The sequence below is a fragment of the Dendrobates tinctorius genome, unplaced genomic scaffold (genome assembly GCF_039654945.1).
Source record: "Dendrobates tinctorius isolate UK_male_01 unplaced genomic scaffold, ASM3965494v1 ptg000036l, whole genome shotgun sequence".
NCBI lineage: Eukaryota > Metazoa > Chordata > Amphibia > Anura > Dendrobatidae > Dendrobates > Dendrobates tinctorius.
In genome coordinates, this window is record NW_027361704.1 from 37,189,680 (window position 1) to 37,205,896 (window position 16,217).

The following is a 16,217-nucleotide window of genomic DNA, read 5'->3' on the forward strand; positions in this document are numbered from 1 at the left end:
CTGTATTCTGTCAGGCCCTGTGTATTTTACACCTCAAAGTAACAGGCTGATTCTGGATGGTGTAAAAGATGAGTATAGAGGACTGGGGAGAAATGGAATCTATCTACAGACATCATGACACAGTTGTATTCTGTCAGGCCCTGTGTATATTACACCTCAAAGTAACAGGCTGATTCTGGATGGTGTAAAAGAGGTGTATAGAGGACTGGGGAGAAATGGAATCTCTCTATAGACTTCAGGACACAGATGGATTCTTTCAGACCCTGTGTATTTTACACCTCAAAGTAACAGGCTGATTCTGGATGGTGTAAAAGAGGTGTATAAATGACTGGGGAGAAATGGAATCTCTCTACAGACTTCAGGACACAGTTGGATTCTGTCAGGCTCTATTTATTTTACACCTCAAAGTAACAGGCTGATTCTGGATGGTGTAAAAAAGGTGTATTGAGGAGTCGGGAGAAATGGAATCTCTCTACAGACTTCAGGACACAGTTGTATTCTGTCAGGCCCTGTGTATTTTACACCTCAAAGTAACAGGCTGATTCTGGATGGTGTAAAAAAGGTTTATAGAGGACTTGGGAGAAATGGAATCTCTCTACAGACTTCAGGACACAGTTGGATTCTGTCAGGCCTTGTGAATTTTACACCTCAAAGTAACAGGCTGATTCTGGATGGTGTAAAAAAGGTGTATAGAGGACTGGGGAGAAATGGAATCTCTCTACAGACTTCATGACACAGTTGTATTGTGCCAGGCCCTGTGTATATTACACCTCAAAGTAACAGGCTGATACTGGATGGTTTAAAAAAAGGTGTATAGAGGACTGGGGAGAAATGGAATCTCTCTACAGACTTCAGGACACGGTTGTATTCTGTCAGGCCCTGTGTATTTTACACCTCAATGAAACAAGCTGATTCTGGATGGTGTAAAAAGGTTTATAGAGGACTGGGGAGGAATGGAATCTCTCTACAGACTTCAGGAAACTGTTGTATTCTGTCAGGCTCCATGTATTTTACACGTCAAAGTAACAAGCTGATTCTGGATGGTGTAAAAAGGTTTATAGAGGGCTGGGGAGAAATGGAATCTCTCTACAGACTTCATGACACAGTTGTATTCTGTCAGGCCCTGTGTATTTTACACCTCAAAGTAACAGGCTGATTCTGAATGGTGTAAAAGAGGTGTATAGAGGACTGGGGAGAAATGGAATGTATCTATAGACTTCAGGACACAGTTGGATTCTGTCAGACCCTGTGTATTTTACACCTCAAAGAAACAGGCTGATTCTGGATGGTGTAAAAGAGGTGTATAGAGAATTGGGGAGAAATGGAATATCTCTACTGACTTCAGGACACAGTTGTATTCTGTCAGGCCCTGTGTATATTACACCTCAAAGTAACAGGCTGATTCTGGATGGTGTAGAAAAGTTGTATAGAGGACTGGGGAGAAATGGAATCTCTCTACAGACTTCAGGACACAGCTGTATTCTGTCAGGCCCTGTGTATTTTACACCTCAAAGTAACAGGCTGATTCTGGATGGTGTAAAAGAGGTGTATAGAGGACTGGGGAGAAATGGAATCTCTCTGCAGACATCATGACACAGTTGGATTCTGTCAGGCCCTGTGTATTTTACACCTCAAAGTAACAGGCTGATTCTGGATGGTGTAAAAGAGGTGTATAGAGAACTGGGGAGATATGGAATATCTCTACAGACTTCAGGACACAGTTGTATTCTGTCAGGCCCTGTGTATATTACACTTCAAAGTAACAGGCTGATTCTGGATGGTGTAGAAAAGGTGTATAGAGGACTGGGGAGAAATGGAATCTCTCTACAGACTTCAGGACACAGCTGTTTTCTGTCAGGCCCTGTGTATTTTACACCTCAAAGTAACAGGCTGAATCTGGATGGTGTAAAAGTGGTGTATAGCGGACTGCGGAGAAATGGAATCTATCTACAGACATTATGACACAGTTGTATTCTGTCAGGCCCTGTGTATATTACACCTCAAAGTACCTGGCTGATTCTGGATGGTGTAAAAGAGGTGTATAGAGGACTGGGGAGAAAAGGAATCTCTCTATAGACTTCAGGACACAGTTGGATTCTGTCAGACCGTGTGTATTTTTCACCTCAAAGTAACAGGCTGATTCTGGATGGTGTAAAAGAGGTGTATAAAGGACTGGGGAGAAATGGAATCTCTCTACAGACTTCAGGACACAGTTGGATTCTGTCAGGTCCTGTGAATTTTACACCTCAAAGTAACAGGCTGATTCTGGATGGTGTAAAAGAGGTGTATACAGGACTGGTGAGAAATGAAATCTCTCTAAAGACTTCAGGACACAGTTGAATTTTGTCAGGCTCTGTGTATTTTACACCTCAAAGTAACAGGCTGATACTGGATGGTGTAAAAAAGGTGTATAGAGGACTGGGGAGAAATGGAATCTCTCTGCAGACTTCAGGACATAGTTGGATTCTGTCAGGCCCTGTGTATTTTACACCTCAAAGTAACAGGCGGGATCTGGATGGTGTAAAAAGGTGTATGGAGGACTGGGAAGAAAAGGAATCTCTCTACAAACTTCAGGACACAGTTGTATTCTGTCAGGCCCTGTGTATATTACACCTCAAAGTAACATGCTGATTCTGGATGGTGTAAAAAGGTGTATAGAGGACTGGGGAGAAATGGAATCTCTCTACAGACTTCAGGACACAGTTGAATTCTGTCAGGCCCTGTGTATATTACACTTCAAAGTAACAGGTTGGTTCAGGATGGTGTAAAAAAAGTAGTATAGAGGACTGGGGACAAAATGAATCAATCTACAGACTTCAGGACACAGTTGTATTCTGTCAGGCCCTGTGTATTTTACACCTCAAAGTAACAGGCTGATTATGGATTGTGTAAAAAAGGATTATAGAGGACTGGGGAGAAATGGAATCTCTCTACAGACTTCAGGAAACTGTTGTATTCTGTCAGGATCTGTGTATTTTACACCTCAAAGTAACAAGCTGATTCTGGATGGTGTAAAAAGGTTTATAGACTGGGGAGAAATGGAATCTTTCTACAGACTTCAGGACGCAGTTGTATTCTATCAGGCCCTGTGTATATTACACCTCAAAGTAACAGGCTGATACTGGATGGTTTAAAAAAAGGTGTATAGAGGACTGGGGAGAAATGGAATCTCTCTACAGACTTCAGGACACGGTTGTATTCTGTCAGGCCCTGTGTATTTTACACCTCAATGAAACAAGCTGATTCTGGATGGTGTAAAAAGGTTTATAGAGGACTGGGGAGAAATGGAATCTCTCTACAGACTTCAGGAAACTGTTGTATTCTGTCAGGCTCCATGTATTTTACACGTCAAAGTAACAAGCTCATTCTGGATGGTGTAAAAAGGTTTATAGAGGGCTGGGGAGAAATGGAATCTCTCTACAGACTTCATGACACAGTTGTATTCTGTCAGGCCCTGTGTATTTTACACCTCAAAGTAACAGGCTGATTCTGAATGGTGTAAAAGAGGTGTATAGAGGACTGGGGAGAAATGGAATCTATCTATAGACTTCAGGACTCAGTTGGATTCTGTCAGACCCTGTGTATTTTACACCTCAAAGAAACAGGCTGATTCTGGATGGTGTAAAAGAGGTGTATAGAGAATTGGGGAGAAATGGAATATCTCTACTGACTTCAGGACACAGTTGTATTCTGTCAGGCCCTGTGTATATTACACCTCAAAGTAACAGGCTGATTCTGTATGGTGTAGAAAAGTTGTATAGAGGACTGGGGAGAAATGGAATCTCTCTACAGACTTCAGGACACAGCTGTATTCTGTCAGGCCCTGTGTATTTTACACCTCAAAGTAACAGACTGATTCTGGATGGTGTAAAAGAGGTGTATAGAGGACTGGGGAGAAATGGAATCTCTCTACAGACATCATGACACAGTTGGATTCTGTCAGGCCCTGTGTATTTTACACCTCAAAGTAACAGGCTGATTCTGGATGGTGTAAAAGAGGTGTATAGAGAACTGGAGAGAAATGTAATATCTCTACAGACTTCAGGACACAGTTGTATTCTGTCAGGCCCTGTGTATATTACACTTCAAAGTAACAGGCTGATTCTGGATGGTGTAGAAAAGGTGTATGGAGGACTGGGGAGAAATGGAATCTCTCTACAGACTTCAGGACACAGCTGTATTCTGTCAGGCCCTGTGTATTTTACACCTCAAAGTAACAGGCTGAATCTGGATGGTGTAAAAGAGGTGTATAGAGGACTGCGGAGAAATGGAATCTATCTACAGACATTATGACACAGTTGTATTCTGTCAGGCCCTGTGTATATTACACCTCAAAGTACCTGGCTGATTCTGGATGGTGTAAAAGAGGTGTATAGAGGACTGGGGAGAAAAGGAATCTCTCTATAGACTTCAGGACACAGTTGGATTCTGTCAGACCGTGTGTATTTTTCACCTCAAAGTAACAGGCTGATTCTGGATGGTGTAAAAGAGGTGTATAAAGGACTGGGGAGAAATGGAATCTCTCTACAGACTTCAGGACACAGTTGGATTCTGTCAGGTCCTGTGAATTTTACACCTCAAGGTAACTGGCTGATTCTGGATGGTGTAAAAGAGGTGTATACAGGACTGGTGAGAAATGGAATCTCTCTAAAGACTTCAGGACACAGTTGAATTTTGTCAGGCTCTGTGTATTTTACACCTCAAAGTAACAGGCTGATACCGGATGGTGTAAAAAGGTGTATAGAGGACTGGGGAGAAATGGAATCTCTCTGCAGACTTCAGGACACAGTTGGATTCTGTCAGGCCCTGTGTATTTTACACCTCAAAGTAAAGGGCGGATTCTGGATGGTGTAAAAAGGTGTATGGAGGACTGGGGAGAAAAGGAATCTCTCTACAAACTTCAGGACACAGTTGTATTCTGTCAAGCCCAGTGTATATTACACCTCAAAGTAACATGCTGATTCTGGATGGTGTAGAAAAGGTTTATAGAGGACTGGGGAGAAATGGAATCTCTCTACAGACTTCAGGACACAGCTGTATTTTGTCAGGCCCTGTGGATTTTACACCTCAAAGTAACAGGCTGATTCTGGATGGTGTAAAAGAGGTGTATAGAGGACTGGGGAGAAATGGAATCTATCTACAGACATCATGACACAGATGGATTCTGTCAGGCCCTGTGTATTTTACACCTCAAAGTAACAGGCTGATTCTGGATGGTGTAAAAGAGGTGTATAAATGACTGGGGAGAAATGGAATCTCTCTACAGACTTCAGGACACAGTTGGATTCTGTCAGGCTCTATTTATTTTACACCTCAAAGTAACAGGCTGATTCTGGATGGTGTAAAAAAGGTGTATTGAGGAGTCGGGAGAAATGGAATCTCTCTACAGACTTCAGGACACAGTTGTATTCTGTCAGGCCCTGTGTATTTTACACCTCAAAGTAACAGGCTGATTCTGGATGGTGTAAAAAAGGTTTATAGAGGACTTGGGAGAAATGGAATCTCTCTACAGACTTCAGGACACAGTTGTATTGTGCCAGGCCCTGTGTATATTACACCTCAAAGTAACAGGCTGATACTGGATGGTTTAAAAAAAGGTGTATAGAGGACTGGGGAGAAATGGAATCTCTCTACAGACTTCAGGACACGGTTGTATTCTGTCAGGCCCTGTGTATTTTACACCTCAATGAAACAAGCTGATTCTGGATGGTGTAAAAAGGTTTATAGAGGACTGGGGAGAAATGGAATCTCTCTACAGACTTCAGGAAACTGTTGTATTCTGTCAGGCTCCATGTATTTTACACGTCAAAGTAACAAGCTGATTCTGGATGGTGTAAAAAGGTTTATAGAGGGCTGGGGAGAAATGGAATCTCTCTACAGACTTCATGACACAGTTGTATTCTGTCAGGCCCTGTGTATTTTACACCTCAAAGTAACAGGCTGATTCTGGATGGTGTAAAAGAGGTGTATAAAGGACTGGGGAGAAATGGAATCTCTCTACAGACTTCAGGACACAGTTGGATTCTGTCAGGTCCTGTGAATTTTACACCTCAAAGTAACAGGCTGATTCTGGATGGTGTAAAAGAGGTGTATACAGGACTGGTGAGAAATGGAATCTCTCAAAAGACTTCAGGACACAGTTGAATTTTGTCAGGCTCTGTGTATTTTACACCTCAAAGTAACAGGCTGATACTGGATGGTGTAAAAAAGGTGTATAGAGGACTGGGGAGAAATGGAATCTCTCTGCAGACTTCAGGACATAGTTGGATTCTGTCAGGCCCTTTGTATTTTACACCTCAAAGTAACAGGCGGGATCTGGATGGTGTAAAAAGGTGTATGGAGGACTGGGAAGAAAAGGAATCTCTCTACAAACTTCAGGACACAGTTGTATTCTGTCAGGCCCTGTGTATATTACACCTCAAAGTAACATGCTGATTCTGGATGGTGTAAAAAGGTGTATAGAGGACTGGGGAGAAATGGAATCTCTCTACAGATTTCAGGACACAGTTGTATTCTGTCAGGCCCTGTGTATATTACACCTCAAAGTAACAGGCTGATTCTGGATGGTGTAAAAGAGGATTATAGAGAACTGGGGAGAAATGGAATCTCTCTACAGACTTCAGGACACAGTTGTATTTTGTCAGGCCCTATGTATATTACACCTCAAAGTAGCAGGCTGATTCTGGATGGTGTAGAAAAGGTGTATAGAGGACTGGGGAGAAATGGAATCTCTCTACAGACTTCAGGACACAGCTATAATCTGTCAGGCCCTGTGTATTTTACACCTCAAAGTAACAGGCTGATTCTGGATGGTGTAAAAGATGTGTATAGAGGACTGGGGAGAAATGGAATCTATCTACAGACATCATGACACAGTTGTATTCTGTCAGGCCCTGTGTATATTACACCTCAAAGTAACAGGCTGATTCTGGATGGTGTAAAAGAGGTGTATAGAGGACTGGGGAGAAATGGAATCTCTCTATAGACTTCAGGACACAGATGGATTCTTTCAGACCCTGTGTATTTTACACCTCAAAGTAACAGGCTGATTCTGGATGGTGTAAAAGAGGTGTATAAATGACTGGGGAGAAATGGAATCTCTCTACAGACTTCAGGACACAGTTGGATTCTGTCAGGCTCTATTTATTTTACACCTCAAAGTAACAGGCTGATTCTGGATGGTGTTAAAAAGGTGTATTGAGGAGACGGGAGAAATGGAATCTCTCTACAGACTTCAGGACACAGTTGTATTGTGCCAGGCCCTGTGTATATTACACCTCAAAGTAACAGGCTGATTCTGGATGGTGTAAAAAAGGTTTATAGAGGACTTGGGAGAAATGGAATCTCTCTACAGACTTCAGGACACAGTTGGATTCTGTCAGGCCCTGTGAATTTTACACCTCAAAGTAACAGGCTGATTCTGGATGGTGTAAAAAAGGTGTATGGAGGACTGGGGAGAAATGGAATCTCTCTACAGACTTCATGACACAGTTGTATTGTGCCAGGCCCTGTGTATATTACACCTCAAAGTAACAGGCTGATACTGGATGGTTTAAAAAAAGGTGTATAGAGGACTGGGGAGAAATGGAATCTCTCTACAGACTTCAGGACACGGTTGTATTCTGTCAGGCCCTGTGTATTTTACACCTCAATGAAACAAACTGATTCTGGATGGTGTAAAAAGGTTTATAGAGGCCTGGGGAGAAATGTAATCTCTCTACAGACTTCAGGAAACTGTTGTATTCTGTCAGGCTCCATGTATTTTACACGTCAAAGTAACAAGCTGGTTCTGGATGGTATAAAAAGGTTTATAGAGGACTGGGGAGAAATGTAATCTCTATACAGACTTCAGGACACAGTTGTATTCTGTCATGCCCTGTGTATTTTACACCTCAAAGTAACAGACTGATTCTGAATGGTGTAAAAGAGGTGTACAGAGGACTGGGGAGAAATGGAATCTATCTATAGACTTCAGGACACAGTTGGATTCTGCCAGACCCTGTGTATTTTACACCTCAAAGAAACAGGCTGATTCTGGATGGTGTAAAAGAGGTGTATAGAGAATTGGGGAGAAATGGAATATCTCTACTGACTTCAGGACACAGTTGTATTCTGTCAGGCCCTGTGTATATTACACCTCAAAGTAACAGGCTGATTCTGGATGGTGTAGAAAAGTTGTATAGAGGACTGGGGAGAAATGGAATCTCTCTACAGACTTCAGGACACAGCTGTATTCTGTCAGGCCCTGTGTATTTTACACCTCAAAGTAACAGGCTGATTCTGGATGGTGTAAAAGAGGTGTATAGAGGACTGGGGAGAAATGGAATCTCTCTACAGACATCAAGACACAGTTGGATTCTGTCAGGCCCTGTGTATTTTACACCTCAAAGTAACAGGCTGATTCTGGATGGTGTAAAAGAGGTGTATAGAGAACTGGGGAGAAATGGAATATCTCTACAGACTTCAGGACACAGTTGTATTCTGTCAGGCCCTGTGTATATTACACTTCAAAGTAACAGGCTGATTCTGGATGGTGTAGAAAAGGTGTATAGAGGACTGGGGAGAAATGGAATCTCTCTACAGACTTCAGGACACAGCTGTATTCTGTCAGGCCCTGTGTATTTTACACCTCAAAGTAACAGGCTGAATCTGGATGGTGTAAAAGAGGTGTATAGAGGACTGCGGAGAAATGGAATCTATCTACAGACATTATGACACAGTTGTATTCTGTCAGGCCCTGTGTATATTACACCTCAAAGTACCTGGCTGATTCTGGATGGTGTAAAAGAGGTGTATAGAGGACTGGGGAGAAAAGGAATCTCTCTATAGACTTCAGGACACAGTTGGATTCTGTCAGACCGTGTGTATTTTTCACCTCAAAGTAACAGGCTGATTCTGGATGGTGTAAAAGAGGTGTATAAAGGACTGGGGAGAAATGGAATCTCTCTACAGACTTCAGGACACAGTTGGATTGTGTCAGGTCCTGTGAATTTTACACCTCAAAGTAACAGGCTGATTCTGGATGGTGTGAAAGAGGTGTATACAGGACTGGTGAGAAATGGAATCTCTCTAAAGACTTCAGGACACAGTTCAATTTTGTCAGGCTCTGTGTATTTTACACCTCAAAGTAACAGGCTGATACTGGATGGTGTAAAAAAGGTGTATAGAGGACTGGGGAGAAATGGAATCTCTCTGCAGACTTCAGGACACAGTTGGATTCTGTCAGGCCCTGTGTATATTACACCTCAAAGTAACATGCTGATTCTGGATGGTGTAAAAGAGGTGTATAGAGGACTGTGGAGAAATGGAATCTCTCTATAGACTTCAGGACACAGTTGGATTCTGTCAGACCCTGTGTATTTTACACCTCAAAGTTACAGGCTGATTCTGGATGGTGTAAAAGAGGTGTATAGAGGACTTGGGAGATATGGAATCTCTCTACAGACTTCAGGACACAGTTGTATTCTGTCAGGCCCTGTGTATTTTACACCTCAAAGTAACAGGCTGATTCTGGATGGTGTAAAAGATGTGTATAGAGAATTGGGGAGAAATGGAATCTCTCTACAGACTTCAGGACACAGTTGTATTCTGTCAGGCCCTGTGTATATTACACCTCAAAGTAATAGGCTGATTCTGGAGGGTGTAGAAAAGGGGTATAGAGGACTTGGGAGAAATGGAATCTCTCTACAAACTTCAGGACACAGCTGTATTCTGTCAGGCCATGTGTATTTTACACCTCAAAGTAACATGCTGATTCTGGATGGTGTAAAAGAGGTGTATAGAGGACTGGGAAGAAATGGAATCTATCTACAGACATCATGACACAGTTGGATTCTGTCAGGCCCTGTGTATTTTACACCTCAAAGTAACAGGCTGATTCTGGATGGTGTAAAAGAGGATTATAGAGAACTGGGGAGAAATGGAATCTCTCTACAGACTTCAGGACACAGTTGTATTTTGTCAGGCCCTGTGTATAATACACCTCAAAGTAGCAGGCTGATTCTGGATGGTGTAGAAAAGGTGTATAGAGGACTGGGGAGAAATGGAATCTCTCTACAGACATCATGACACAGTTGGATTCTGTCAGGCCCTGTGTATATTACACCTCAAAGTACCTGGCTGATTCTGGATGGTGTAATAGAGGTGTATAGAGGACTGGGGAGAAAAGGAATCTCTCTATAGACTTCAGGACACAGTTGGATTCTGTCAGACCGTGTGTATTTTTCACCTCAAAGTAACAGGCTGATTCTGGATGGTGTAAAAGAGGTGTATAAAGGACTGGGGAGAAATGGAATCTCTCTACAGACTTCAGGACACAGTTGGATTCTGTCAGGTCCTGTGAATTTTACACCTCAAAGTAACAGGCTGATTCTGGATGGTGTAAAAGAGGTGTATACAGGACTGGTGAGAAATGGAATCTCTCTAAAGACTTCAGGACACAGTTGAATTTTGTCAGGCTCTGTGTATTTTACACCTCAAAGTAACAGGCTGATACTGGATGGTGTAAAAAAGGAGTATAGAGGACTGGGGAGAAATGGAATCTCTCTGCAGACTTCTGGACACAGTTGGATTCTGTCAGGCCCTGTGTATTTTACACCTCAAAGTAACAGGCGGATTCTGGATGGTGTAAAAAGGTGTATGGAGGACTGGGGAGAAATGGAATCTCTCTACAGACTTCAGGACACAGCTGTATTTTGTCAGGCCCTGTGGATTTTACACCTCAAAGTAACAGGCTGATTCTGGATGGTGTAAAAGAGGTGTATAGAGGACTGGGGAGAAATGGAATCTATCTACAGACATCATGACACAGTTGGATTCTGTCAGGCCCTGTGTATTTTACACCTCAAAGTAACAGGCTGATTCTGGATGGTGTAAAAGAGGTTTATAGAGAACTGGGGAGAAATGGAATCTCTCTACAGACTTCAGGACACAGTTGTATTTTGTCAGGCCCTGTGGATTTTACACCTCAAAGTAACAGGCTGATTCTGGATGGTGTAAAAGAGGTGTATAGAGGACTGGGGGGAAATGGAATCCATCTACAGACATCATGACACAGTTGGATTCTGTCAGGCCCTGTGTATTTTACATCTCAAAGTAACAGGCTGATTCTGGAAGTGTAAAAGAGGTTTATAGAGAACTGGGGAGAAATGGAATCTCTCTACAGACTTCAGGACACAGTTGTATTCTGTCAGGCCCTGTGTATATTACACGTCAAAGTAGCAGGCTGATTCTGGACGGTGTAGAAAAGGTGTATAGAGGACTGGGGAGAAATGGAATCTCTCTAAAGACTTCAGGAAACAGCTGTAATCTGTCAGGCCCTGTGAATTTTACACCTCAAAGTAACAGGCTGATTCTGGATGGTGTAAAAGATGTGTATAGAGGACTGGGTAGAAATGGAATCTCTCTATAGACTTCAGTACACAGATGGATTCTTTCAGACCCTGTGTATTTTACACCTCAAAGTAACAGGCTGATTCTTGATGGTGTAAAAGAGGTGTATAAATGACTGGGGAGAAATGGAATCTCTCTACAGACTTCAGGACACAGTTGGATTCTGTCAGGCTCTTTTTATTTTACACCTCAAAGTAACAGGCTGTTTCTGGATGGTGTAAAAAAGGTGTATTGAGGAGTCGGGAGAAATGGAATCTCTCTACAGACTTGATGACACAGTTGTATTGTGCCAGGCCCTGTGTATATTACACATCAAAGTAACAGGCTGATACTGGATGGTTTAAAAAAAGGTGTATAGAGGATTGGGGAGAAATGGAATCTCTCTACAGACTTCAGGACACGGTTGTATTCTGTCAGGCCCTGTGTATTTTACACCTCAATGAAACAAGCTGATTCTGGATGGTGTAAAAAGGTTTATAGAGGACTGGGGAGAAATGGAATCTCTCTACAGACTTCAGGAAACTGTTGTATTCTGTCAGGCTCCATGTATTTTACACGTCAAAGTAACAAGCTGATTCTGGATGGTGTAAAAAGGTTTATAGAGGACTGGGGAGAAATGGAATCTCTCTATAGACTTCAGTACACAGATGGATTCTTTCAGACCCTGTGTATTTTACACCTCAAAGTTACGGGCTGATTCTGGATGGTGTAAAAGAGGTGTATAGAGGACTGGGGAGAAATGAAATCTCTCTACAGACTTCAGGACACAGTTGTATTCTGTCAGGCCCTGTGTATTTTACACCTCAAAGTAACAGGCTGATTCTGAATGGTGTAAAAGAGGTGTATAGAGAATTGGGGAGAAATGGAATCTCTCTACAGACTTCAGGACACAGTTGTATTTTGTCAGGCCATGTGTATATTACACCTCAAAGTAACAGGCTGATTCTGGATGGTGTAGAAAAGGTGTATAGAGGACTGGGGAGAAATGGAATCTGTCTACAGACTTCAGGACACAGCTGTATTCTGTCAGGCCCTTTGTATTTTACACCTCAAAGTAACATGCTGATTCTGGATGGTGTAAAAGAGGTGTATAGAGGACTGGGGAGAAATGGAATCTATCTACAGACATCATGACACAGTTGGATTCTGTCATGCCCTGTGTATATTACACCTCAAAGTACCTGGCTGATTCTGGATGGTGTAATAGAGGTGTATAGAGGACTGGGGAGAAAAGGAATCTCACTATAGACTTCAGGACACAGTTGGATTCTGTCAGACCGTGTGTATTTTTCACCTCAAAGTAACAGGCTGATTCTGGATGGTGTAAAAGAGGTGTATAAAGGACTGGGGAGAAATGGAATCTCTCTACAGACTTCAGGACACAGTTGGATTCTGTCAGGTCCTGTGAATTTTACACCTCAAAGTAACAGGCTGATTCTGGATGGTGTAAAAGAGGTGTATACAGGACTGGTGAGAAATGGAATCTCTCTAAAGACTTCAGGACAAAGTTGAATTTTGTCAGGCTCTGTGTATTTTACACCTCAAAGTAACAGGCTGATACTGGATGGTGTAAAAAAGGAGTATAGAGGACTGGGGAGATATGGAATCTCTCTGCAGACTTCAGGACACAGTTGGATTCTGTCAGGCCCTGTGTATTTTACACCTCAAAGTAACAGGCGGATTCTGGATGGTGTAAAAAGGTGTATGGAGGACTGGGGAGAAATGGAATCTCTCTACAGACTTCAGGACACAGCTGTATTTTGTCAGGCCCTGTGGATTTTACACCTCAAAGTAACAGGCTGATTCTGGATGGTGTAAAAGAGGTGTATAGAGGACTGGGGAGAAATGGAATCTATCTACAGACATCATGACACAGTTGGATTCTGTCAGGCCCTGTGTATTTTACACCTCAAAGTAACAGGCTGATTCTGGATGGTGTAAAAGAGGTTTATAGAGAACTGGGGAGAAATGGAATCTCTCTACAGACTTCAGGACACAGTTGTATTTTGTCAGGCCCTGTGGATTTTACACCTCAAAGTAACAGGCTGATTCTGGATGGTGTAAAAGAGGTGTATAGAGGACTGGGGGGAAATGGAATCTATCTACAGACATCATGACACAGTTGGATTCTGTCAGGCCCTGTGTATTTTACATCTCAAAGTAACAGGCTGATTCTGGAAGTGTAAAAGAGGTTTATAGAGAACTGGGGAGAAATGGAATCTCTCTACAGACTTCAGGACACAGTTGTATTCTGTCAGGCCCTGTGTATATTACACGTCAAAGTAGCAGGCTGATTGTGGATGGTGTAGAAAAGGTGTATAGAGGACTGGGGAGAAATGGAATCTCTCTAAAGACTTCAGGAAACAGCTGTAATCTGTCAGGCCCTGTGTATTTTACACCTCAAAGAAACAGGCTGATTCTGGATGGTGTAAAAGATGTGTATAGAGGACTGGGTAGAAATGGAATCTCTCTATAGACTTCAGTACACAGATGGATTCTTTCAGACCCTGTGTATTTTACACCTCAAAGTAACAGGCTGATTCTTGATGGTGTAAAAGAGGTGTATAAATGACTGGGGAGAAATGGAATCTCTCTACAGACTTCAGGACACAGTTGGATTCTGTCAGGCTCTTTTTATTTTACACCTCAAAGTAACAGGCTGTTTCTGGATGGTGTAAAAAAGGTGTATTGAGGAGTCGGGAGAAATGGAATCTCTCTACAGACTTGATGACACAGTTGTATTGTGCCAGGCCCTGTGTATATTACACCTCAAAGTAACAGGCTGATACTGGATGGTTTAAAAAAAGGTGTATAGAGGATTGGGGAGAAATGGAATCTCTCTACAGACTTCAGGACACGGTTGTATTCTATCAGGCCCTGTGTATTTTACACCTCAATGAAACAAGCTGATTCCGGATGGTGTAAAAAGGTTTATAGAGGACTGGGGAGAAATGGAATCTCTCTACAGACTTCAGGAAACTGTTGTATTCTGTCAGGCTCCATGTATTTTACACGTCAAAGTAACAGGCTGATTCTGGATGGTGTAAAAAGGTTTGTAGAGGACTGGGGAGAAATGGAATCTCTCTACAGACTTCATGACACAGTTGTATTCTGTCAGGCCCTGTGTATTTTACACCTCAAAGTAACAGGCTGATTCTGAATGGTGTAAAAGAGGTGTATAGAGGACTGGGGAGAAATGGAATCTATCTATAGACTTCAGGACACAGTTGGATTCTGTCAGACCCTGTGTATTTCACACCTCAAAGAAACAGGCTGATTCTGGATGGTGTAAAAGAGGTGTATAGAGAATTGGGGAGAAATGGAATATCTCTACTGACTTCAGGACACAGTTGTATTCTGTCAGGCCCTGTGTATATTACACCTCAAAGTAACAGGCTCATTCTGGATGGTGTAGAAAAGTTGTATAGAGGACTGGGGAGAAATGGAATCTCTCTACAGACTTCAGGACACAGCTGTATTCTGTCAGGCCCTGTGTATTTTACACCTCAAAGTAACAGGCTGATTCTGGATGGTGTAAAAGAGGTGTATAGAGGACTGGGGAGAAATGGAATCTCTCTACAGACATCATGACACAGTTGGATTCTGTCAGGCCCTGTGTATTTTACACCTCAAAGTAACAGGCTGATTCTGGATGGTGTCAAAGAGGTGTATAGAGAACTGGGGAGAAATGGAATATCTCTACAGACTTCAGGACACAGTTGTATTCTGTCAGGCCCTGTGTATATTACACTTCAAAGTAACAGGCTGATTCTGGATGGTGTAGAAAAGGTGTATAGAAGACTGGGGAGAAATGGAATCTCTCTACAGACTTCAGGACACAGCTGTATTCTGTCAGGCCCTGTGTATTTTACACCTCAAAGTAACAGGCTGAATCTGGATGGTGTAAAAGAGGTGTATAGAGGTCTGCGGAGAAATGGAATCTATCTACAGACATTATGACACAGTTGTATTCTGTCAGGCCCTGTGTATATTACACCTCAAAGTACCTGGCTGATTCTGGATGGTGTAAAAGAGGTGTATAGAGGACTGGGGAGAAAATGAATCTCTCTATAGACTTCAGGACACAGTTGGATTCTGTCAGACCGTGTGTATTTTTCACCTCAAAGTAACAGGCTGATTCTGGATGGTGTAAAAGAGGTGTATAAAGGACTGGGGAGAAATGGAATCTCTCTACAGACTTCAGGACACAGTTGGATTCTGTCAGGTCCTGTGAATTTTACACCTCAAAGTAACAGGCTGATTCTGGATGGTGTAAAAGAGGTGTATACAGGACTGGTGAGAAATGGAATCTCTCTAAAGACTTCAGGACACAGTTGAATTTTGTCAGGCTCTGTGTATTTTACACCTCAAAGTAACAGGCTGATACTGGATGGTGTAAAAAAGGTGTATAGAGGACTGGGGAGAAATGGAATCTCTCTGCAGACTTCAGGACACAGTTGGATTCTGTCAGGCCCTGTGTATTTTACACCTCAAAGTAACAGGCGGATTCTGGATGGTGTAAAAAGGTGTATGGAGGACTGGGGAGAAAAGGAATCTCTCTACAAACTTCAGGACACAGTTGTATTCTGTCAGGCCCTGTGTATATTACACCTCAAAGTAACATGCTGATTCTGGATGGTGTAAAAAGGTGTATAGAGGACTGGGGAGAAATGGAATCTCTCTACAGACTTCAGGACACAGTTGAATTCTGTCAGGCCCTGTGTATATTACACCTCAAAGTAACAGGTTGATTCAGGATGGTGTAAAAAAAAGTAGTATAGAGGACTGGGGACAAAATGAATCAATCTACAGACTTCAAGACACAG